Raw genomic sequence first — 26,089 nt, forward strand, 5'->3', positions numbered from 1 at the left:
TGACTTTTATCCACTTCTTAGGAGCACTTCCAGCATCACTAGTGGCACTTCATATGGACCCCCTGGTTTTATCCAAGGATTATGGTATTGCATTCAACATAATAAACAGTATGTAAGAACCGCGAGAGATCACTTTTACTATCATACATATTTTACTAGAGAAATGAACTGTTCATGTAGAGACAATGATCATCACATGGCATTTTAAGCACATGCTCGTAACACTTGAGCTCATTGCAGTAGCAATGGGAATTGGCTATGATATTATACTAGTACATTGTGCACTATAGTGAATTTTTTACATTATGTTTTAATGCTAGATCTTTACATTTGTTTACATTTCTCTGGACTGCAAATAGCACCATGTACTAAGTGTATGCATAAGTTTTGCACACATTTTTAAGTTAAAAGTTTTAACTTTTTCAATAGATTTGCATACACTGTAAAGTTAAAAAAAATAACTTTTTCAATAGACTTTTGTATTTTATGATAGTGAATGATCAAAGAGTCATCTTTGTATATTTTATGCATTCATGATATATATAACTTCTAATTTTTTTGCTATTTCTAGGCTACAGGGTCCATCTGCAAAATTTTTCAAGTTGTCACAAATCTACAAAATATTTTTCAATATATTTATTGAAAAAACTCGGTAGAGACTAGACCTAAGCAATTGAAACCCATGGTGTTCAAGGACCAACTGTACCCAAATGTATAAGTGCAATTACCTACATACACTAATCACCTATATTTACATTCTAATGTGCCAATCAAATGTAATACAGCAATTTAGGTTGAAAGTACAATACTTGATAAAGTTTTTATTGCCTTAAAAATTGTTATTTTAATGGAGCAGGCAGCCTACTTCCTTGAATTTAGTTTTCTAAAGTCCTGAGTCAAACAAATATATTACCATTTGGAAATTCTTTCAAAAGCTTCTTTTTAAAATAAGATATTTTTAAGTATCGTTGCTTTTAATATTTTCATTCAGTAAAACTTATTTGAGATGCTATTTTTTATATTTTAAGCAGATGTTTCAGTCCACATATTTTAATTTCAGACATGTTAATGCCTATATGTGAAAAGAAGTAATATTTTGTAAGACCTTGCCTAATATCTGATTACTTTATTGTAATTTTATACAGCATTCAGCAACAATTGTACCTGATGAGCTATTAAAAATGCGTAAACCAAATAAGCTTATATTAAGAAGTACTAAAAATGTGACAAGGCAACATGTCAACATAGCTAAATATGGCTCTAAGATTGAATGCTGTCAGTATTAAAGTCAGTCAGGATTTCCCCTCATGAAGTCTTTCTGGTATTTCCATTATGAATGTTTATAAATTAAAGGGACCACTGCCAAGAATGTAAGGTTGATTTGCATATGTATGTCCCTTAAGAGACCGTTAGAGATGATTTACAAGAATGGCAGACTCTAACTTTGGACATTGAGTTAGTTTTCACACCTCCTTCTCTCTTAAAACATGTATTCATTAGGAGTAACTTTCTGAAGAATATCTTAATCAATCCAGATCCATTAACTACTTTATGCAGTGTTGCGGTACTCACTGTTGATTTGTTAATAAGTGGACTTTCTCTTCTCATGCTATAGATATAAGACTGCAAACTAGGTATTCTCCTATTTTGTATTTTGTTTATAATTAGGATACAGATTTACCAAGTCAGCAAGGAAGAGGTACTTTGTATGTCACTTGCATGACTGTGAATGAACTGATATAGCAGTTAAAATGTTCATTTAAAAAAAAAATATGTAAGTGTATTAGTTTGGGGCTGCCATAACAAATATACATTGAATAGCTTAAACCAACGGTCCCCAACCTTTTTGGTACCCAGGGATATGATTGGTGGAAGACAGTTTTTCCATGGGGGCTGGGTAGATGGTTTCAGTATGATTCAAGGGCATTACATTTATTCTGCACTTTATTTCCATTATTATTACATACTTACCATAATGTAGAATCATGGGGAGTCCAGAGCTTGTTTTCCTGCTACTAGCTGGTCCCATCTGGGAGGGTGATAGGAGACAGTGACAGATCATGAGGCATTATATTCTCATAATGACTGCACAAGGTAGATCCTTTCCATCCACAGTTTGCAATAGGGTTAGTGCTCCTATGAGAATCTGATGCTGCTGCTGATCTGATGGGAGGTGGAGCTCAGGCAGTAATGCTGGCTGCTCACCTCCTGCTGTGCAACCCTGTTCTCACAGACCAATACCAGTCTGTGACCCTGGGGACCCCTGGCTTAAACAACAGAAATTTGTTTCTCACTGATTTAGAGGCTAGAAATCCAAGATCAAGATGTCAGGACTTTGGGATTCTTCTGAAATCTTTCTCTTCGGCTTGCAGGTAGCCTCCTTGTTACTGTGTCCTCACATGATCTTTCTTCTGTGTATGCACATCCCTAGCATCTCTCCCTTTATGCACATTTCCTCTTTTAAAAGGACACAGATCAGATTGGATCAGGGCCTACCCTAAGAGCTGTCATTATTTAAGCTTAATCACCTCTTTAAAAGTTCTGTCTCCCAATACTGCATAAAGTCACATTCTGAAGTACTGGAGGTCAGGGCTCCCACATGTGAATTTTAGGGGTTCACAATTTTGCCCATAACAGTAATATTTTCTCAAAGAAAATGATTTTTAATAGTCTAGGTCAAGTTCTTCTGCACTCAGCGCAATTGTAATTAAACAATTTTAAGCTTAGATTTTAATGTATAGGGTGCTTAAACAATTATATTCACTCTGTTCCTAGTTCCTTTCATATGCCTTGCACATAGTAAGGATCCAGTAAATATGTGTTGAATGAGTACATTACAATTCCTATAATTAATATAATTATTTGCATTATGTCACTTCTTTTTCATATGCCATGTTATTTGATTTTCAAACAAGACGCTGATTAGTAATATAATTACTCCTTTTTCTATATTAATAAAGAAAAATAATCAGCAATTTATCTAATTCGAGTCAGTTAAGGAAATCAGTGAAACACTATTTTCTCTAAAACAGGATTTAAACGTTCTGAAGTTAGACTAACTGGGAGATGGCATAGCAAAGGAAATATCGGTAGCAAAGACAACAACAAAAATCACATAAAACAAGTTAGCAAAAGGGAAGGAAGAAAAGAAGAAAGAGAAATAACGAACTCAGCAAAGCAACCTGAGGAGGTAGCCTTGGGATTAGATATAAAAATATTGAACTAAGAATCAGTTATGAAGGAATCAATGTTGTGGATTTATACAACATACTAAAGTAATAGTGTAAGCAAATAGAAAATAAAATAGCGCATATATCAATGCAGAAAGTATAGCAATTGAAGGAGAGGTATCCACAGTCACATATATATGGTTCAGAATTGCAAAAAAAAAAAAAAAAAAAAAAAAATGTTTCTATTACTGCTGTTTACAGCCGGTTGGAACTGGCATCATAATCACTTTTGATACTTGTCGGCATTCAGAAACAAAGTGTAAAGCATAATGGGAATATATTTCATTTCAGTATGGAACAGAGGAGAAAAAAAGTCTTAGAGGGTCATGAAGCCACATCATCTGGTTCTGGTATATTGGTCTGTCAGGACTCAAGACATGATGCCTAGGTCACTCTTGGACAGCTTTAATGTTTCACATATAATGAGATGACAGTTACAAGTCCCAGGATAAAATCTTAAAACACAGAAAAGTGATTTCAATCTGAATACTGGTACCACTTTTTATTAGCCTCTATCTTGCTCGGTTACTTAAACTATCTTAAGACTCAGTTTTCTTATCTGGAACAGTGATAAACATGGTGTTTACCTTAAAGGATTGCTGAGTTAGTTAAAATATGTAATGCATATGTAATATGTCACATAGCACCTGGCTCATTGATTATTGTTACAATGCAAGGATAAAAACATGAAGAATTTTTCTTAAAATGCATTATCGACAAATGTAGAATGTTGTTCTTATTACATGAAAGGTATCTTTAAGAAATTCTTTCAGTTCTATGAGAAGATCCCCTGAGAAAGGCATGCAATACATCATATGTTCTTCAAAGTGTTAGAAGCGCAACCTAAGGAATCATCTCTTTGCCAATCATTTATCTTGTAGATGATTTCTGTGTGCTGTGTCTTAAGAGTTTAACATATGGTTAACAATATTATGCTAAGTTTATGGCATATTAATTATATAGAATAAATTTTGTTATTTTTAATGCAAGTAATTTATTTCTACAATAACCTCTGGGCAAAAACTCTTTATATTTCTCTCTTCAGTTCTTAAAATTCCACCTCCACTGAGGTAATCATTGTAAACACTGCAAAGCATACCTTTTCTTGCTTTAATAGTTGTATATAAGTTTTCAAAACCTGTATTACAACATATAGATTTCTTTGTTTCATTTTCAACATGTATTAATCTATTCTTCAAATTGATTACTTCACTTAAGCTACATAACTTGGTCATCTTTGTATGCAAATATTTATTTATAAAATATTTTTGTTGCAAAAAGTAACATAAGCATATGATAAATTTAGTGTAATAATACATATAGGCTAACACTATACACTGCAATGCTTAAATAGATGCCAAGTGTTTTTCTGGTACCTTGCGTTTATTAACTCATAATATTCATAATGAACCTGAAAGGTAGATTTTTTATTATCCCTATTTTATAGATCAAGAAACTGAGAAGAAAGGACGTTAAATCACTATTTCTCTGTCACACAGGTGGTACGTAGCATAGATAAGATTCATACCTGGGCAATCTGTCTCTGGTGCCCATGACCACATAGGTATACATTGAAATATCACATTTTTTAAAATACTTTATAATGTATTATAGGATGATTTTTAATTTTTCTTAATTCTTATGCTATTAATGATGCCAATGTTTTTGTTAAAATTTTGGTTTTACTTCTCTATAACAAGTTGTACTTTAAAATATATGTATACACTATTTTTTAGAGCAGTTTTAGGCTCATAGCAAAATTAACTAGAAGGTATAGACATGCTCTAAAAAGCTCTTGTCCCCACATACACTCACAAGCTTCTTCATTATCAACATCCTACACCAGAGTGGTACATTTGTTACAATTGATGTACGTACATTGATACATTATTATCACAATTCTGTAGTTACGTTACTATTTACTCTTGGTTTTGTACATTCTAGTGGTTTTGATAAAGGTATAATGACATATATTCACCATTATAGTGTCATACAGAATTGTTTCACTGCCCTAAAATTTCTCTGTGCTCTGCATATTTATCGTTCCCTCCATCCAGCCCTTTGCTAGTTGTATTTTTTGCATTAAAATTTATCTAGTATATATCATAATCACTGTTGCTGAAAAAGAATCCAGTGATAATTAATACAGCCATTGAAACAATCCCAGTTGTTATGCAAGTAATTCTATTTCCACTGCATTACAAAGCTAAAGTTTGCTTTTCATACCAATAAGATGCCAGTATATATTGTGAGCTCCCTGTTGTCTTTCCCAGCTCTCTATTATTTTATTCTTCTGAACATGTCATACTGTTTGGTTATACCAGCTTTATAGTAAGTTTTCAAATCAAGTAGGGAAGATGCCTCCACTCTCTGCTGCTGATTCTGCTATCACCAGGCCTCTTCATTCCAATGGGAGCAGGTTAGGAATAAAGACTTAGATTAAGTCTGAACCACTAGGAATGATATTGCTACCACATTTTTCTATTTTATTAATATGCAGAACCATATGTGACTCCCAAAGAAATTTCATATGAGAAAACCAAAGATTACTCTCACAGATCTAAGAGATAGGATAGAACTATTTATTGCCACCTTCCTGTTTTAAAGACAATGTTTGTCATCTAGGTAATATTAGGGTATTTTTTAGAGACTTTGTTTGTTTTCATCTCTTGAATGATGCTCTCAATCTTTTGGTGCTTTCTCTTAATGTAGTGTTCTTTTTCCCTACAAAACTTCAAGTAGAAGAAAAATAAATAAAAGATTGGTAGCTGTTAACCAAAGCTGGCATTCTATTTCAATTTACACAGTGAGACTACGATTTTAAGGAATGCAATATCCCTTTGTGATCACAAATGTAAGGTGTAATTCAAGACTTTTCCTAGAGTCCTCGTTAGATATTATACAATGCCTATTTTGTTTCAATATCACGAAGTTTTAACACAAATATAAATGAAAGTTTATTTCTTTAGCTTAAATGTTAAATATAACAAAGATGGAACAGAAAGTATATTATTTTGATGTCATTTTTGTTTTATCTTTTCCTAACAGTGAATAATCATCCTAATAATAGGTAACCCATATGTCATTATAAAAAAAAATGTACTTCTAGAAGTTCAGGTACCCCTTTCACCAATTTTTGTCCCTCCTCATATATTAATCTTTTGTATGTATCTACGTACTTTTAAATTTAGTGAATAGATTTTCAGTGTTTTATTTTTACTTCTATCTGAAAACCCTTCACATGTGTTTGTCACCTTGTTGTTTTTAAGGGAAACCCCCAGATATGAAAGTAATTGCTTTTGTTGCATTGAATGCTAAAATGTATACAGCAATAGTCTTTTTGTATTGGTTTCTTAGAGCTGCTGTAACAGAGTTCCACAAACTTGGGTGGCTTCAAATTACAATGAGGCTTTATTCTCTCTCAGTTCTGGAGGCAAGAAGTCTGAAATCAGGATGTCAGCAGAGTCATGCTCTCTCCAAAGCCTATAGGGATGGATCCTTCTTTGCTGTCTAGTGTCTAGTCGCCCCTAGCATTTCTTGGCTTGCAGCAGCATCACTCCAATCTAGGCTTCACAGAGGCAGAGATTGGAGTGATGCTGCCACAAGCCAGTCTTCCTTCTGTGTCTGTGCCATTACATTGTATTCTTTTTGTGTGTAACTGCATCCAAATTTCATTCTTCATATGAGGAGACCAGTAATAGCAGATTAAGACCCACCCTAATGACTTTACCTTAACTTGATGTCTTCCAAGACATCTTTGCACATAAGGTCATATCATTTTTTGTAGACACATCACCTTATGCTATTAAAGTAATTAAATCATATTGCAAAATATTCTGTTTAATTACTGTATTTTACAATACATTTCAAAGGATGGATTTAATTAGGAGATAACATTAATATTTTTTGCATAAGAACAAAATAGTTTTAGTTTTAAGGATTAAAATTATAATAGATATGAATGTTGGCAATTTATGAGCCAACATTTATGAATGCCATTTATATCATATGTCAGAAGAAAAATTCAGTAGAAGATATTGTGGTCTAGTTTGGTTATAAATAAAAAATGGTTAAATTATTAGGTGATTTTATGTCCAGATAAATAGTCTAACAATAACAGCAGAATTTAGTATATGAAGTTTAATAAACTATTTTTCTTTTGAGTAAGAAATTGTTTTCTTGATTAGTATTCTCCTATAAGACTGCTTTAATTCTGTATTCTCTAGATATAAATGAGAATGGGAAAACAGAACGAAAAAGTAGCAAGTATCATATAACTTAATTAGTTCACCAAGATTGCTTTGAGAGTTTACAAATGCATCTGCAAGTGGGAAGCAAAGTATTTATAGTTTATTCATAAGTGTCCTAGTTGAACTCTGCTTTGTAAATAGACTAGAACCTAAATTTAAACCTAATTTAATAACAATTTTGTCTTTATTGTTACTAGGGCAGCAGTTAGCATTTAAGATGAAAAGTTGATGGGAATAATGACTTACATTATTCAACTTTATGTGGTTATTTGTTATTGCTTAAATTCCAATAGTAATACTTATACTGGCTAATATTTCTTCTGATTTTTATTATGGGACAAAGCTATTCTAAGCTTTGCAAATATTATCTAATTTACACTCAAAATAGGTCTAGCAGATAGATACTATTATTATCTCATTTCTACATGGTGAAACTAAGAAACAGATGTTAAATTTGCCTATGTTTATCCATCTAATACCTACTGCAGTGAAGCTTTTTAGAACTATGCCATTATTCCCTTTTTACCATATTTCCGTGTGATTTTTAGTGCATTTTTTTCTCTCTGTGCCTCAACTACCTCATTTATACAATTTAAAAAAATCATAAAAGGAATGGATTAAATTGGCATTTCTCATTGTTCCCAACACCAAAGTTGCTCTTTTTAGTGTTAATGGAATACTGTAAAAAGAGAACTGTGGTCAAATACATTTGGGAAATGCAGCATCCTTCACTTGAAGACACATCAGCATTGGCTCTGAGCATTTATGTAGCAAATACATTTCTTTCAATTGAAGTACTTTTTACAAATGGATATGATCAGCAATTATTTAATAAAAGAAATGCCAAGTAATAAAATGTATTTTGGAAACATAATTTGGGAAATTCTGAATTTAGCATCTCTAAAGTTATCTTGATCTCTAAAAATCCTATTATATGGTGTTTAAAGGAAGATAATTTGCTTGGTGTGGTGACTCATGCTTATAATCACAGCACTTTGAGTGGCCCAGGCAGCAGAATCACTTTAGCCTAGAAATTGAAGGCAGTAAGTTATGACCTTGACATTGCACTCTCCAGCCTGGGACAAAGTGAAACTCTGTCTCTTAAAAGAAAAACAAACAGAAAAGATAATTTCCTCTTTTTGACAACCTCTTATAGTTTATCTATCTATCTATCTATCTATCTATCTATCTATCTATCTATCTATCTCTATATATATTTTAGCTCTTTTTCCAAGTGTTCAGATTATCTTTTTGATTTCCCTTTCAACTCTTCAAATCGTATTTGTTGTTTTTTTTCTCCCTTCTATGACCATCTTGGCACTACACAATCATATTTTGTATTGATATTTTCTCTCATAAATATGTTTGAATATATACAAATTCCCAAAATTCTAAATTATTTAGAATAAATTATTTAATATCTAAATTATTTAGAATAATATTTCTCTCGAATATCATTTATTCTTGGCCCTGTTATATCTACTATGATTTAAAGGTTTTATTGTATCTTTATTATAAACTATGTTAAATCTATTAGGAAGTAGACTACACACACACACACACACACGCGCACGCGCACACACAGACAGATACCTAAATAAATTACATTTTCATCACCTTAAGAGATTCCATTCACTCCTATGATACTGAAAGAACTAGAAAACTATCTCTTTCACAAAGAATTTGTAAAAATACACTGGAGACTTGTGGTTATATTGCTCTTATTGTCTAAATTAAAGGATTGTATAAATGCAATATGCTTATTTTTACCTATTGCTCCAAAACTGATGTAGGTGCTCTTCTTCTATCATATCTTCTGCTGACCCCTTTCCTACTATGCATTTTTTTTTAAATAACCCTTCTCTTTATATTTCTGTCTCCACTATTATATATTTTCTTTTGCACCAAGTAATGTATCTTATTTGAAATTTATATTCTGTGCTAATAATTAAGATATATAAGATATATATAAGTTATCTAAGATATATAAGAACCTGACAAATATGATCTAAGATATTAATAATTATTATTTGGACAGTATTTGATAATTTGAAAAATAGTTTTGCTTTAATATTTCTAATAGTATTTGCTTGAACTTTCAAAACTTTTGCAGTGAAGTTTTAATATTATTTGTAGTTTTCAGATAAGAAAACAAAGCTTCCGGGACATTAAATGATTAACTCAAAGAAAGTTATTATTATAATTTAAATAGAAAGATATATAATATTTAGATAGGCAAATTGCAGAGGTAAAGTCATTTCAGAGAACAAAAAGCAAAAGTCCAAGAATGAAAGCAGCTATGATATATATTATGGGACATATATAAAAGCATTTTTGATAGAATAGGGAATTTAAAAGAAATCTGTCAATTATCTGGAAAATCAATCCTCTTTTATTCTCTTGCAATTGCAAGGACTCGGTTTTCTACAGATTCATACAATATTGTTCCAAATTTTAGGTTATATGATCATGCCTCAATATATGTAATTGCCTGAAATGTTTAAGATCATATTTGCTTTCTTTTCATTTGGTCATTTGAACAATGCGAGTTTGCCTGAAATTGAATATTTAAACTTTGGCCTACAATGCCAATTTTTTAGTGTAAATTTTTTCTGGATTATCTGTATATTGTACATACAGATAAAGTGTACCCTTTCCTTATTTTCAGAGGACTCATAAAAAAATAAAACTACTTAGGCAACATATATGTTGATTAAAATTTGTACTAGCTTTTATATTTTTAGTATGCTTTCTTTCAGTGTGAAAATTTTAAACGTGATATGTAAAAATTTCACAAACACTATCAAAATAAGTTATCTGTGACTCAGCCAAAAAAGGCTAAAAATAAGCAGAGAATACAAGAAGTTATAGTATTTCTCAAATGAAGACTATGTGAAGATTTTATACATATAATAAAAGCTATAACATAGAAAAATGAAAGGACCACCAAAAGAGATGACCATGAGGTATTGACCAATTAATTTACCATATATGCAAAATTTCCCCTCCAATTATAAGTGAAAGAAGTCATTGATAAGATATGCTGTAGAAATAATAAGACAGGGAAGAGAATCAGTAGGGGAAATATATTGTAACAGCTTCAAGTTCTCTTTTAGAGAGAGTTTTTCTAACATCTACATTTATCTAAATGTTTATGTGAGCATGTGTGCGTGTGTGTGTGTGTGTCTTTGTGTATTGTGCAGAAAGCAGCTTAAATGAACTTTTTAAAGTATTGTGGTAGGTAGAATAATGTCTCCCCAATGTGCCTGTGTTCTAATACCCCACCTATGAACATATTACCTATTTGCAAAAAGGACTTTACAGATATAATTTAATTAAGGTTTTTGAAATGAGGAGATGTTCCCAGATTATGTGAGTGGTTATAATGTAATCATAAGGGTCCTTATAAGAGACAGAAAAAAGTGTTAGAGCAGGAGATAAATTTTTTGGTGCTACACCTGCTGGCTTTGAAGATGGAATAAAAGCCCCTAAGCCAAGGGATGTGTAGGCATCACTAGAGACTGCAAAAAATCCTCCAGAAGGAACACAGCAGTACTGAAACATTTACATTAGCTCCATAAGATCCATTTTGGTTTTCTGGCCTCTATAATTATAAGATAATATATTCATGTTGATTTAAGCCATTAAGCTTGTGGTAATTTGTTACAGAATCAATAGGAAACTAATAAAAAGATCTTAACATTTTATGGTACCAATAAGGTGTAAATTTAAATGAGAATTTGTTATTTAGCCATAAGACCTGCATATACAATTAACACTGCTTACAAGTATTTCCCCAGAATTATTTTAGATTAGAAATAAAAATGTTTAGGGGATGCACAATTTAAGAAAAGACAGTGACTTAATTGGAAAAAGCAACTTCCATTTCCAAAGAAACTTTCAAGTCAAAGTGAACTCATTGTTTCTGCTTTATTTCTGTAGAGCTTAAGTTTATGAGCAGGAGCAGAGAATTGTACAACAGAATAAAAACATCAATGTACTGGAAATAACTAAAGTATTGGGTTCAAGCTCATGTCTACATTACTCTATGGTTTTGAGGTCACAGAACATAAAATCTCTGTGTACTTTGACCCAGCAAAATGCACACATTAATAGAGACAAAGTTTTGCAAAAGATTGTGAAATTGTTTTTACTGTTTTATTACCACATTGGCTAACACTGAGAAACTTATATTCTCAGTTGGATAAAACAACATATTTTGGGCCAGTATTTATTCCAGAATAAGTGACGAAATAAAAGTGAGTCACTGAAAGGATATCCTAGATGAGAGCATTTTTGTCAAACAAATTTACAAATCAACTATGGTAGAAAAATGGATTTCCTTAATTTTAGCAATATTTTGCAAATATTTTCACATAGTCTAATTGTAGAAATGGCTCCATGATTTGAGAAGAAAAGCACGTTGCCAAAATATTAATATAATATTTTCCTAAATTGTCTCTTCAAAAACATCACATTTTTTTTACCCATACCCTTTAGAAAAAATATTTTAAGAGATAGCATTTAGTAGTACTTAAAACTAAAAAAATCTTAGTCATGGCTAAGACTTTGAGCCACTTGGCAAATAAAAATAAATTTTAATTGAGCTTTAGGAGTGTGAAAATTTTCAGCAGTACTTTGAACCTGCATAAAATATTCTGAGGGTAACTAATGTCAAGGAACTATACTAAAAATTTACTGTCATGGAATATGGAATAAATATTTATTGGAATCTTCTTTAACCCAAATGTCAGTTTAGTGCATACTCATACAGTTAGTGCCTGCAGTTATTTGTAAGATACAGTACTGAATATGCATTTAATATTTTGGGGAAGTTGATTAGCTTTCCCAAATATTTCAAATCCTAGATCCTTAGATTTGAAGGAGGTCTCCAAAATGGTCTTCTGTTCTAAATTGCAACACTCCATTTGGTAATACTCCTGATAACTGATCAGCCCCAGTTTGAAAAATGCCATGAATAATCTCTTCCTTGGTCTTACCTTGGCAAACCATACAGAAATAAGATTAAACAGGATGTTATTTTAAAATTACTTTCTGCTATCATTTGTCCATTGTATTACTGTGGTTACATTAATTTGCAGTTGTAGGTATTATCTACCAAACTAATTTATTTTTCCACTATTTTATTGGTTATTGCATCTAAAAATATATAGTTCATTTTGTACATGTATCATAATATTTATATCACCAGGTGTAGTAAAGTATAAACTTAGTTATTCCGGTTAATGTCTGACCTAACACTTTGTAGATGTTCAACAAATGTTGGTCCTGTTCACTTTTCATTTTTGAAAATACACACAATATTTAATCTGATAGATACTGAAAGTTTTATTAGTAATTATTCAACATTAAACAACTTCAATCAGATATAAACATGATTTTAATCAGATTGAATATGATGTCAATGTTGTGACTGATTATTTAATATAATGTATATAATTTAATATTTGATTTAACAATATAATTTTGAATATCATATCTCTGAAAGAACTTACAAATTTTTGAAAATTCATTTATATTATAGTTTCTAATTTGGTGAAATTAGAAATTTTTAGGATGCACATTTTTTTTGGAAATTTCACAGAAACTATACTTTAAATTTAAGTATTCTTTTAAAAGTTTTTAACCACAGTTAGATACTTTCATTTTTAGGAATTCCAGCACACTTTACGAATTTAAAAAATTGGAGCAATATTTACTATTCAGATGACAGGTACAATAAAATCCTAGACTTCAGCATTTCATAATTTACTTAACTGAAAACCACTTGTATCTCTAAAGCTATTGAAATAATAAAAATTTTTTAAAAAGAAGTGTTAATCTAGAAATGACTTTTTATCATTTTTCACGTTGGTACTGTTATTGGTATAAAATTCATGAGACAATTGTAGATATATAAGGTTATCTATAAATCTGATTCGTAGACAAACCAGTAAATTCTTACCACAGTAAGAAAAAATGAATGGATGTATAATAGTAATTTTAAAATTTAAAGCTTATATAACTAGTTTTGTATCATACATTACTCTTTAGCAGGAATCACCATTTTTATTTATTTATTTATTGCTTGCTTTTTTCTTAAATTTTTATTTTGTTTTTATTTATTTATTTATTCATTTTGTTTTTGAGACAGTCTCCCTCTGTCACCCAGACTGGAGTTCAGTGGCACGATATCGTCTCACTGCAACCTCCATCTCTGGGTTCAAGTGATTACTATGCCTCAGCCTCCAGAGTAGCTGCGATTAAAGGTACACACCACCACGAATGGCTATCTTTTTAAATTTTTAGTAGAGATGAAGCTTCACCACGTTGGCCAGGTTGGTCTCAAACTCCTGACCTCAAGCAATTCACCAGCCTCGGCCTCCCAAAGTGCTGGGACTACAATCATGAACCACTGTGCCTGGCCTGGTATCAAGATTTTTAGTTCATCTTGTACCGTATCTGAGGTATATCATAGAGCATTTATGTACTTAATCCAAAATATCCTTTTGTAGTATGTAACTGTCCCTGAAATCCTTGAAACAAAAAGTATCATTTTCTAACTAAAAATGTAGATTTATACTATGAATTTTCTTTTAAATAATAGTAAAACATATCCATATCTTTTTAATCCAGACTCCAGTGTATATGCATTGGAAAAGTAACATTCTGTGTTTTAATATATTTCATACCAAACTTTCTTTTTTCTTAATATTTTCAGTATTATCTGTAAAATTGGTTTTGTTACTATTTCTTTTGTATTTTGAATATTTTGCATGAATTAAAAGAAGTTGTGAGGGAAGACATTATTTTTATAATTGCCTATTCACTGAGGTAAACTGAAATGTATATTGAATCAGTCATTAACCCCAAAATTTAGCTAAATGATTCCAAATATCCTGATATTTCTCAAACACAAATATACTCAGTTTTGTGTTTTTCTCTAGAGGTCTAGAATTGTATTGACAGCTGAATAAGGAGTTGGGAAATTTGACCTATGTATTTTTTTTTTCATGAACTCATGCCAGTTAAAGAGTAATTTCATTTTAGAATATAATTTTATTATGAGTAAGATATAAACTGTTGACAATTAAAGAAAAATCATATGCAAATGGGAGACATTTAATAATGTGAATATCATTGAACAAATATCAGATAACAATGTAAAAGCTGTGAAGAGGTAAGCAAATAATTTAAAATAGTAAAATACTTCTTCATGCATAGATTCGTTTTTAACTATTCATTTATCTTTCATTAGAGACTTTCACACTCAGTCATCTCAGAGGCAACACCAGTAAGGATCTTCTACCAAATTTTTATGTCTTGAGAACAGGCACTTTGTATAAGTAAACTCCACTTGTTTGCTGCCTAAAATATTCCATAAATTAAAAATAACATATGCCAAACAGTCTTTACCTTGGAAATTCTGTACAACCTTTATGTGAACCTTAATGAACATTATTTTTAGCATTAGCTTATTATGAAACCTGATTTCCGTATATATATATAAGATCTTTAATAAGAATATCTGCGTTTTCCCAAGAAAGATAAGTGGATATTTATTATCTCTGAGTGAAATACGTGTCGGTTTAGACACTTAAAAATAAATCACTTTGATTTAATGTTGTAATGTAGATTATGAAAACATCCTTAAGCCATGAAAATGATCTGCCAAATCAGATAAATAAAAAAGAGTGAAGCAGATTTAATCAAACATTCTTTCCATGGGACGAGAGTAGTTTTGGTGATAGAATCTCTCTTCCCTGAGAAAATGAAAATGTATTTGGATTTAAAAATTAAAGGAAACAAATGGATGACACCATAAATAATAGAAATGCAAAATTTACATGTTAATTTTTATTACACTATTACTGTGATTTTAAATGCAATATTTCAATACCATTAATTAATTTAACTTAATGCCCCTGTTTTAATAAGGCGATTTCATATGGTGATTTTTGTTTTCTTATCCAGGCTGGATTATATATAGCAATGACAACATCACTAGCATGAAATGAATGAAAACTTGATTTATGATGTGCAGGTACACAACTCTTTATGAATAATCTTGCAACTTGATACAGAAAGTGTCTATAATTCTGGCATGTTTGACATTCCATTCTGTCCAACAACTCATTGACATATACTTCATTTGCTACTTCTTGAAGGTGTTGCTTGAACTTTCCTTCTGCTTGATAGGTGTCTGACAGTTCAGTCTCACTCAGAGCTTAACAAAATGAGAAAAGAATGCATTATCTAAACCCCTATGGAACATCTGTTTTATGTCATTTTATGACTTTGATAATATCCAGGACTCAATTCCGTTCCTCTAGATAGTGAATAACGTGCACTTAGACTTGTGACTTTTTAAGATATGTGTATATACCTTTAGATTTCCATCAGACTCTATCTTGAAATGTCAAATCTTCATGCCCTGCAGTTCTTAAACTATAACTGATGTTTACAATATGGACTGTGAGGAAAATTAGATAAAAATATATTTCCTGGTCTCCCACTGCTTTAGTCAATTTTTGCTGCTATTGCAAATTACCATAGACTGGGATGCTTAAAAAACAGACCTTTATGTCTTGCAATTCTGAAAGCTAGACATCTGAGATCAGAATATCAGCATTGTCAGGTTCTGGTGCAAGCCCTCTTCCTTCTTTCAAACAACTAACTTATATCCTCACATAGCAGAAAGAGAGGAAGCTATACAGCCACTTAATTCCATTAATAGGCTCTACCTAATTATCTCCCAAAGGCCCTACCTCCATATGCTCTGGGGATTAGATTTCAACATATTAATTTTTGGATATACAGACCTTCAGTTTATAACACCTACCATTTCTATATTTTAACAAGACAAAAATCACAATTTTCAAAATACAAATAATGCTCTTAGTATCTAGTATCTTTGACAAATTCTGTCAGCTGTTTTGGTTTTGAATACAAATTTATATCCATACAGACTTATCAGAATTATTCTTATAACTGCAGTACATATACACACTCACACTTTTAAAGATGTAAGCATATGATTTCATTTTAGAAGCAGACAGAAGCATATTATGTGTCAGCATCCACAGATAAAGTACTTAATATAAAACTGAGTTTCTATTGGAAACATATTTTGAGGCGAATATCTGTTTAACTTACCAGTATCTATGTAATATATGCAAAATCCTTAACATCACATTGCAAGATTCTTTGTAATTGATCTTACCTTATATTTCGAGCCTAATTAATCTTCTACATTTACCCTGCCAGTTCTCTGTTCCTACTCATAGATTCCCTAACAATGTAAGGAGAGTTCCTTTGCTAAGCCATTCGCAGGAAGTTTTCCCTGTTCTTTTCTATCCGAAAAAATGTCCTCTATCCTTAGAGATCTAACCCAAAGTCCCTGAAGCATTTTATTGACACTTTCATTTTCTGATGCAGTGCTTGCTATTCCTTTTATGCTATGGGGTAGGCAGATTTCGTATTCATATCTTATATTATTGTGACTTGATCCTTAGACTGTGTCTTATTTTATTTTTGATGTTTGTGGCAATCAGAGGCCTACCAACAGGTAGAACCCACACAGTAATTTGAAGAAAGAAAGTTTAATATAAAGAATAAGTAGATTTAATACAGTATTTATGTAATAGAAGATTAGCTAGTAATAATTAAAGAAGACTGAAGCATATAGTAATAGTAATTATAAGGAGAAATCATTGCCTCTGAAGCTGAGAGACCCCCATGAAAGAACCTCTTCATGCCCTGCAAGGCTGACATCCAAACTTCCTTTGTGAGAACATGCCTGTGGCTCTCTAGCTGGTGGACAAATTGCTGTGGTGCTGGGACAGCAGGATTTGTTGGAAATGTTTTCCTCTGGGATTCCAAATTAAGTCACCCATAGGAAGGATCCTAACCAGCACCACTCCTCTTCAAAGCCATCTAAGGGGTGCCACCTACTTAGAGGTAGCACCCCTTAGATGGCAACATTCCACTGCTATGCCATCTAAGGAGGTAATGGGAAATGCTATCCACCAGGAGATTGTACACTGAGTCAATGCAAAGCAACCTAAGGGGGTGTGGAAGATGCCATCCACAGGAAGTGCTGCGCTTCAGAACTCACCAAAAAGCCATCAAACAGAGTACCTGTGTGCTTCTAGCCACCATGTGCTATAGAGCCGTGTATTAAAGAAGCCGCATACTGCAGAAGGCTGGTGAGAGGAGCACACTCAGACTAGAAAGAGAAACCTTTCTTCCTCTAGTGTCCCTCTAATGTGATGTACAAACAATGCTCAAAATGTTCAAGTTGACAAGGGAGAAATATTTATCAAACCCATCTCCATTATTGTAGAGCAGGCAATGGAGGGTGGATTTAGATCTAATAACCAGTGTATTCATAATTGTTGCAATATACTTAATTACCAACTCTTTGAACAAATAATAATTTCTTACAAGATAGAAATACATTCTTATTCCTTTTGTCCCCAGTATATAAAAACGTCTCAAATAAATATTACTATATTTCTCCTTGATATTCTTATTAATATAATGTCAACCTTATATCTGACACTTCATGTGCACAAGATGTGTTCTCAGCATTAAAGATAACTGTGTTACATAAGTGCACATATTTTGCTTAGTATGTGTATGAACATGTGTGGCATGTATGGGTGTATATAAAGTCAATATTTGATTTATGACAAACCGATTTGAAAATTAATAAAATGGGCTTGCTGAAAGTTAGAAGATAGCTACTTTAAATACCAGAAAGACAAATGACAAGTCTTGGTATCAGATAGTTAAAAATATAAGTTTCTGCCCATCAGTGATAGACTGGATAAAGAAAATGTGCACATATACACCGTGGAATACTATGCAGCCATAAACAAAGATGAGTCCATGTCCTTTGCAGGGACATGGATGAAACTGGAAACCATCATTCTCAGCCAGCTGACACAAGAACAGAAAACCAAACACCACATGTTCTCACACATAAGTGGGTGTTGAACAATGAGAGCACATGGGCACAGGGAGGGGAACATCACACACTGGGCCCTAGGAGTTGGTAAGGGGACTAGCAGGGATTGGGGTGGGATAGCATTAGGAGAAATACCTAATGTCGATGACGGGGCAATGGATGCAGCAAACCACCACCATGGCAAATGTATACCTGTGTAACAAACCTGCATGATCTGCACATGTACCTCAGAACTTAAAGTATAATAAATAAATTAAAATGTGTGTGTGTATGTGTGTGTGTGTGTGTGTGTGTGTGTGTGTGTGTGTGTTTATACCTTTTAAAGGATAATTCCACACATTGATTTTTCTATTAATTTAAATAAAGGTAGGTATAGGAAATTTATTTTAGGTTTCCATCTTTGAATGATAGAAAATATTTTACTAACACATATTGATTTCTGAAATGTTATAATCTTATACTTAAAGAACTACATTGGGGCTGGGTGTGGTGGCTCATGCTAGTAATCCCAATTGTTTGGGAGGCGTACTGCTTAAGCAAAGGAGTTCAGTACCACCCTGGGCTACATGGTGGTATCTCATCTCAACAACAACAACAAAAAAATAAATAAAAACTGGGCATGTGGTGTGTAGAAATAATCTCAGCTACTTGGGAGGCTGAGGTGGATGGATCACTTAAGCCCAGGAGGTTCAGGCTGCAGTGAGCTGTGATCACACCACTGTGTTCCAGCCAGGGTAATAGTGCAAGACTCTGTCTCAAAAAAAAAAAAAAAAAAAAAAAGTCAGAAAACAACCAACCAAACAAACCAAAAACACATACAAACAAAATAGCAATATTGTTTTAAAAAGTACATTATACTAATGATGTACCTTAACCCATTTATGCCTAGTGTACTTTAACCCATCTGTCTTCAAATTTTAAAACCTTATTATGTTCATACATTAATTCATGTTTTCTTGTTTTCAGGTTTATGTATACCGATTGCCTGTTATATAGCCAGGCAAAATAAATGTCAGAGTTGGGTAAGGCATCTAAAAGGAGAAGGAAAGAGTGTGTGCATATTAAAGTTAATTATGCTAAAATTACAAATAACAAGTATTTTATAGGAAAAGAGATTGCTACTAAAATAATTCAGACATTTGATTTATGTCTAGATTTAAATTCTACCGTTTTCATTTACTATTTGACAAAATAACTTATATGTAAAGTTTAGATAACACTTCTGGAAAATAGGGATTCCAGTCATACTAATTGATGCAAGAATTTCTGTGAATTTAGGAAAAGATGCAACTCATTAACAACTTACAAAGCTCTGCTGTATTCAAAATTGAGGACAAATAACTTTGCAATAAATAAAAACTGTTAAATTTTAAAACAGGAATATAGTGTACATGTATCTACAATTCTTTTCTCTCTTCTGAGGTTCACTTTGTACTTAACTACTTAGCTGCTTTTTATGTACCTTAGAACTTCACCTACTATCTTTAAAATCTACTCCCATGTTTTAACCATCTTGGATAATTTTTATCACCTTCACCTATTTACATAATTCAGGGACCCAGGATTCACCATTAGCCCTCCACTACCCACATTTACATTCAGTTGGCCAATAAGTCATGTTGAATCTATCTTCTTAAACTCAATTTAGTATGTTTTGATCTTCATATTCACCTTAAAATTTTCTTTATCTTTAAATATCAGCCATTATATATTTTTGCTTTTTTATTTGGCTTAACTCATTTAGTTTTACACTACAATTTATGTCTACTTTCATCAGCTGCTTTGCTGTGGGTTTAAGAAATTATAACTCTATCATATTATTTCTCTCTACAAAACTCTTTTTTTTTTTTTTTTTTTTTTGAGACAGAGTTTCGCTCTTGTTACCCAGGCTGGAGTGCAATGGCACGATCTCGGCTCACCGCATCCTCCGCCTCCTGGGTTCAGGCAATTCTCCTGCCTCAGCCTCCTGAGTAGCTGGGATTACAGGCATTTGCCACCATGCCCAGCTAATTTTTTGTATTTTTAGTAGAGACGGGGTTTCACTATGTTGACCGGGATGGTCTCGATCTCTTGACCTTGTGATCCACCCGCCTCGGCCTCCCAAAGTGCTGGGATTACAGGCTTGAGCCACCGCGCCCGGCCACAAAACTCTTAATGCCATTCTCACAATACACCTTACTCCTATTGTCTTTATGATAGTCTATATTTACCCTAGATGACATTAATTTTTCTGTAGGATGACATTACAAAACCCTTTTAAGTTCTAGCCTTAACCTACCTGTACAGCCATATCTCCCAGAAGGCCATATCTCCCCATAAGTACCTAATGCTCAATTTCTGATGAATTACTGACAATTCCTTGATTGATTTTTCTGCTTCTTTATGTTTAAAACCTTATATTTTATCTGGAATGCCATTATAATGTTTAATAATTGATTTGTATCAAAACTACTGTGATTTGTTGATTGCTTACCTTTTTTTTTTTTTTTTTTTTTTTTTTTTTTTGGAGAGATAGTATCTCCCTATATTGCCCATGCTGCTAGTCTCAAACTCCTTGGCCCTAGTGATCCTCTCCCTTGGTATCCCAAAGTGTTGAGATTATATATGTGAGGCATTGTACCCAGCCTTACCAAATTTTTTACACATCTAAGTTCTATGCAATTTGGTGAGGAAACAGAAATAGGGAAGTTTTATTTCATGTCCAAGTTTACAGAATTGTAAGTGGTAGAGTCAGGCCCATGTTATATGTGTCACTAAAAAAGATGCTACCCAAAAGATGCTATAAACTGACCGCAATCATATTCATCTGTGTAAAATCTTTTCTGACACATTCATACATGAGATATTGATAATCATGTTCTCTTTTATGTTATCTCAAGTGTGACCCTAAACTTCAACTGTGCACTTTTTGTCTGTTATTCCCATTTGGCTATAAACTGATAAGCAGAAAACATTATTAAAAAAAATCTTAGTATCTTGCCCAGTGTATAGTTAGTTCTCAGTAAATTACATTTGAGTAAATAAATGAATAATACAGATTCCTTCCTTCATTTTGTATTCAACTTCAGCCATACAAGAGGAGTCTTGGCTTAACTCATTTAGTTTTACACTACGATTTATGTCTACTTTCATCAGCTACATTGCTATGGGTTTAAGAAATTATAACTCTATCGTATTATTTCTCTCTACAACACTCTTAATGCCATTCTCACAATGCACCTTACTCCTATTGTCTTCATGATAGTCTATATTTAGTGTCATTAGCGATTATCTTTGTATTCAGAAAACATTAAAAAAAAAGAAAAATGGCATTTGAGATGGGTGTTGAAAGATAATTATGGAGACTTTTGACAGGTAGAGGCAGAATGAGAAAAAGCATTACAAAGGAAGGCCCAACTTACTAAGAGCTATTTCGCCTATACTAATGGACAATTAACTGTCTGACTTAGTGTATTGCCTGGGAATGATCTTGCTCACAAACTTATTAGATGTTCAATTTAGTTTTAAGTAAATGGGCAAGTGGCAAGTATATGTGGAAGTCAGAGGAACCTTTCTTACATTAACCTGGTGAGTTGCTATCCCATTGAAATCTCCTACCTTACCCAGAATAGCCCCTCTGGAAGTGCTCTTTCATACCTTATGTCTCTTCTGGGTGTATGAGGCAAATATAAAGCTTATATCAGACACATATGAACCTATTCAATTAATTTCTGCCTATGGACAACTACCCTTTTGCAATACGTATTTGAATCATGTTTTATTCATCAGTAATGTTTTGAAGCCAAAATTATAATATCTGTAATTATATATGCTTTGTGTACCCTTCACAATAAGTTCATAGCATATAATTTTTCTCATTTTTAAATATTTATGACGAAGTTTATGTTGCAAGAGCTTCATTCTCACTATATGTACCTGAATGCTGTGATAGTATAGTGAGGGGCACTGACTCAGAACTATTTATTTCTATCCTACACCAAAGCCCTTCTTGTATAAACTAGGCAACTCTACTCCAAGCGTGAGCATGAGCAAATGTTATGACAATAGGAAAGCATATTGTTACTCAGAGAATTATCTAGAAAGTAGACAATTTGGGCCAAATCTGAGATTCTCATTGCTGTTTATACATCACAGTTACCTATGGAAAGTTTTAAAATTTATGCTCAGACATCACCACAAACCTCCATCACCAATTCCATCCCAATTCCTGAGAGAGGGGTCCTGGCATCAGAAGTTTTTAAGCTCCTGAGTGAGTCTAATATGCCGCCAGTACTGAGAACCACTGGACTAAAATAAAGGGCACATGTACGGGGCATCATGAATCATGAATAGAGTTTAAAAAGGAACATTAGAATCAGATTGAAAGGATAAAACCCCAACTGCCTCATTCAGTAATTCTGTGACCTTGGACTAATTACTAAACTTCTTGAAATCTCTGTGTATTTTCCTGCAAGATGGGCATAAACTAAAACATGTAAAACACTTAGTATTTGGAGTTGGTTTAATTAATGCTAATTCTTACAACTTTTAAATAAACAGCAAAATAAATTTGAAATATGATAATAGGACTATGTTGTGGAAATATTTGACTGCCAGCTGCAGGAAAGGATATTACTGCAATATCATAGATGACAAAAACAAATTGGATTAGAGATATATTTTTTGCTCAGAGGCTTATAATATTTAATTTATTTTTCTTTTCATATCTTATTTGCAGTTAAGTAATCTTTGGTATTAATTAAGCAGTTTTAATTGCCGTAAGCTCATAAATTATCAGTATTCTATAATGAAGAGAAATGATAAAAGTCTTTCTTGTTTTGATAATACATGAATAATAGTGAGAATTATGGTGTGCTTCTTTTACTAAGCATCGGATATTTTCCAGATGAATATAATTTTGATGTGTTAACTACAAATTGCATAGTACCATTTTCAATCTCGTTTTTGAAAGACATTGCTTGTCTTGAAACAATCTAGAACTGACAAATGACAATGAAAGATACTCTGTTTTGCATATTAAAAGACTTTCACCTTCAGTTTTCATTTGGTTCTGCCCACAGCTCTGAGACATGGGAATTAATGAGTTGTAAAAGGTTTATTGGTTTTTAGGGTAGACAGCTATGAAAAGATCAATTCCCTTCTAACTTTGAATGTAATGCTTCTTTTCTTTTATTTTTAAATTTTACTTTAAGTTCTGGGGTACGTGTGCAGGTCATGCAGGGTTGTTGCATAGGTGCATACATAACAAGATAGTTTGCTGCCTCTATTCTCCCTTCATCTATATCTGGCATGTCTCCCCATGTTATCTTTCCTTACCCTCCTCGCCCCCCACTGTCCCTCCCCTACCCCTCCACCACTGCCCCCAGTGTGTGATGCTCCTCTCCCTGTGTCCACTTGTTCTCATTGTTCAACATCTGCCTATGAGTGAGAACATGCGGTGTTTGGTTTTCTTTTCCTGTGTCAGTTTGCTGAGAATGATAGTTTCCACATTCATCCAACTGCCTACAAAGGACACAAACTCATTGATTTTTATAGCTGTGTAGTATTCCATGGTGTATATGTGCCACATTTTTTTTGTCCAGTCTATCATTGATGGACATTTTGGTTGGTTCCAGGTCTTAACTATTGTACACAGGGCTGCAATGAACATACATGTGCATGTGTCTTTATAAGAGAACAATTTATAGTCCTTTGGGTATATACCCAATAATGGGATTGCTGGGTCAAATGGAATTTCTGTCTCTAGGTCCTTGAGGAATTGCCACACTGTCTTCCACAATGGTTGAACTAATTTACACTCCCACCAATGCTGTAAAGCATTCCTATTTCTCCACATCCTCTCCAGCATCTCTTTTCTCCAGATTTTTTAATGATTGACATTCTAACTGGAGTGAGATGCTACTTAAATGTGGTTTTGATTTGCATTTCTCTAATGACCAGTGATGATGAACATTTTGTCATATGTTTGTTTGCCTCATACGTCTTCTTTTGAAAAGTATCTGTTCATATCCTTCGCCAACTTTTGAATGGGCTTGTTTTTTTCTTGTAAATCTGTTTTAGTTCCTTGTAGATTCTGGATATTAGCCCTTCCTCAGATGGGTAGATTGCGAATTTTTTTCCCATTCTGTTGGTTGCTGGTTCACTCTAATGATTGTTTCTTTTGCTGTACAGAAGCTCTGGAGTTTAATTAGATCGCATTTGTCTGTTTTGGCTTTTGCTGTCATTGCTTTTGGTGTTTTAGTCATGAAGTCCTTGCCTATGCCTATGTCCTGGATGGTTTTGCCTACATTTTTTTCTAGTAATGCTTCTTTTATGACACACATACTTATTTGGAATATTTTGAAAGTCAGAAACCAAGAATTAATATGTAGCTAAAGGGTCAGTGCAATGATGTGAACTCGGTGTGAGTAGATCTTAGGGTTTCTAAAGGACACTCTAATGCCTTGTATATTTAAGCTGAAAGTCAGAGAATCAGTTAAGATAGCAGAAATGTAAAAATTTTCAAAATATCAAACAAGCAGAGTTAATTTTACCTAAGTCTGGATGATTTAAGACAGTGACAGCAGCAAATGAAAACAAAGAAAACAGCACTATGCAACCTCTAGTTTGCTATGGTACTTACTAAAAGTGAATAGTCTTGGCTGCAATGGACTTTATAGAAAGTGTTTAGCTTAGAGAATGTCAGAATCCTATAAATATCCTGGAAATAGAGGGTGGCATAATGTCTTCTGCAGTCTCATTTCAGTAGATAAACTTCTTCAGTTCTATTTAGAATGCATTCTTTGTACTATAGTCGATATTTCAGGAAACAGTGATGTATATACAAATATCTTCAATAGTCTGTTAATTTCATATTTAAATTTTACTGAAATCAATATATATTAAAATTATAATTAATCTTATTTTAAATTGTACATAGTTCCTATTCTCTTGTATCAGTATAATATCAGATTAGATGTCTAAAATTAATCTAATTTGCAAATTAACAAGATAATCTAGAAGCTATACTAAAATCATCTTCTCTAATATATATACTTAAGACAAAACAGCTAATTATAAACTACTTATACATGGAAGTATGCATAAAGTATTGTGAATTTTACATCACACAGTAATAAAGAAATGGATAGAGTAAATTTAAATAACCACATATATGGCCAATTCGAAATTTAGGTATACTCCAAAATAGGTATTTTAAATTAATGTATTTAACTGGCTTAATTCAACATAATCTAAGCCAGATATTTCATAAAATTTTCTTTATTTTTAAAGTAATGAGTGCTTCTTATAAATAATTCCAACACAAAAATATGTGGAGCAAAATGCAACAGAAAGAAGTATACCAAAATTACCATGGTCAGTGCCTCTGGCAATGAGGGAATGGGATTAGAAGAGAGAATATAATGGTGGACAATCTTATCTGTCATGCTTAATTTCCTTTATAAAAAAGTATATAAGTAAAGTTAAAGTGATGAAATACTTCTATGAATCATGGATTCTGTATACAGACAAATTTGTTATGGTATTTTTGTAATTGTTTGTGTTTTTTAAGTTTCTCAAAAATGTTTAAGAGTTAAATGTGACCATATTACTATGTAATTGAGCTTGATTTAAGTTAATACCCCAGAATCATATAA

General features: G+C 32.6%; 1 protein-coding gene across 4 annotated transcripts in view; it reads left to right on the forward strand.

Moving 5' to 3' along the window:
* Positions 1-26,089, forward strand: part of GRID2 (glutamate ionotropic receptor delta type subunit 2) — a 1,500,723-nt gene that overhangs the window by 515,100 nt on the left and 959,534 nt on the right. The gene's annotated exons all lie outside the window — the stretch shown is intronic.

Source organism: Saimiri boliviensis, chromosome 3 (assembly GCF_048565385.1).
Source record: "Saimiri boliviensis isolate mSaiBol1 chromosome 3, mSaiBol1.pri, whole genome shotgun sequence".
Taxonomy (NCBI): Eukaryota; Metazoa; Chordata; class Mammalia; order Primates; family Cebidae; genus Saimiri; species Saimiri boliviensis.